Raw genomic sequence first — 1,740 nt, 5'->3', positions numbered from 1 at the left:
AGAAGACTGTCTGGTCCCAGGTGGCCTGGCCTGCTGCCAGAATCTGACTGTTTCTCCATCCTGAACCTAGAAGCAAAATGGGAAAGGAAAGGAGTTGGAGAGGATTCCTGGTTGGATGAAACGTGGGGCTTAAGATGAGGATGTCCTTATCTTACAGGTTTTCTATTGGGGCCTTCCTCCATACTGGATAATTAAATGCTTATGCTGCAGAGGAGCAATTTAAAGGGTAATTTGAGATGTTTAAGTCTAGGGATACTCAAAATCAACAGGGTTCTCTCCCTGTTTCCCAGACTGTCTCTCCCCCATTCCTCAAGATTATTTCCTTGAAATGATAAATGAATAGATCTCAGGCAAGTAGTTGGTGATGTTATCTGAGACTGGGGGGGGGGGCAGGTAGCTTAGCAAAACTCGTAAATTCGGCTGGCCTAGGAGATGAGAGCCAAGTAGTTTGAGGCTGCAGGTATATTTGCTGCAGGTATATCTGTCTTACTGAACAGACAGAGCACAACCACCGGAGTAAAATCCAAATTGAAATTCTGCATGTGCCTCTTCTCCACTGTGGTCTCTGGCCTAAGTCTAGATCTGTCACAGAGAGGGGAAGAGGCAACAGCCCTGGCCCTCTCAGATGGAGAGTCTGACCTATAGTTCCAGCAGGCGCCTAGCTTGCTGACTGCACTAACAGGTCCCTTGTCCCTACAGGACACAGGGGGAAAAATATCCCAAAGCCCACCCATAATGTACAGATAGCTGACGGAGATTATGGATCTGGGCTCTTGCAGCACGTCATTCTTAGGAGAACGTCTCAGTTCTCAGGTATGTACATCTTAGGGTTAAATTGCATTCTGGGGCTTGCCTAGCCAAATCTCAAACAGCACCAAGCCCTAGAGGGAGCTGTCTCATTTTCAGAAAAGATTTTGGTCTCAATAGGGAGCCTACTGACTTCCCCCGCGAGCAGATCCTAGGAAAAGCTAGTCTGGGCTACCGTGCCCCTCTTTCTGCCTCAACGTCTTCACTTTTGAGTAATAACCACAGGGTCTGGAATTGCATCATTATGGGGCCTGGCATCCAAGTTCATCTGTGTGGCCTTCCTAGGGGCCTCAGTTTCTCCCTCTAAAACGAAGTCCCGGACTTAAACGGAGTCTCTAGCTCCGGTAACCTTAGGCATTGAACGTTCTCCCAGCTCGCTCTGGCAGGCTGGCAGCGAACGGGGTTAAAGCTCTGACTTCCTCAAAGGTGAAAAGGTAAGCAAACATTCCGACCTCCCCTTAGGCTCGCTCTCCGATTGGCTACGGGCCGGGTCCCCGCCGCCTATCGCGTCCGCATCCGTCATCTGGGTTGCAAATATACTCATTAGCATAAAGATTTCTCCCAAGACCTGGCAGGCACACTGGGAACTGAACCGGAGTTGTCTGGCCCTTTAAGGAGAAGGGGGTGGGTGTGGGGTGACAGGCACACTGTCCGAAGGACACGCTTCTCCGAGTCCCCCCCCCCGCCCCACGCAGGCCACGCAGTGAACGAAAGCGGTCAGCCGCTAAAATCCACCCCCACCGCCCACGCCGACGGTGGGCACCTCTGCGTGCACAGCGCGCGGGTCTCGGGGGCCACTGCGAACCGGTTTGGCCTCCGTGCCTCCTCGGCTCAACCGGGCAACCTCCGGCCCGCGGGCTGAGATCGAGGCGGAGTCGGCCACGTCGGCAGCGCCGCAGGACCCAGGCGCCCCGGGGCACGACCCGGGGGCTG

The sequence above is a fragment of the Dipodomys ordii genome, unplaced genomic scaffold (assembly GCF_000151885.1).
Source record: "Dipodomys ordii isolate 6190 unplaced genomic scaffold, Dord_2.0 Scaffold95, whole genome shotgun sequence".
NCBI lineage: Eukaryota > Metazoa > Chordata > Mammalia > Rodentia > Heteromyidae > Dipodomys > Dipodomys ordii.
Note: the sequence above shows the minus strand (reverse complement) of the source record.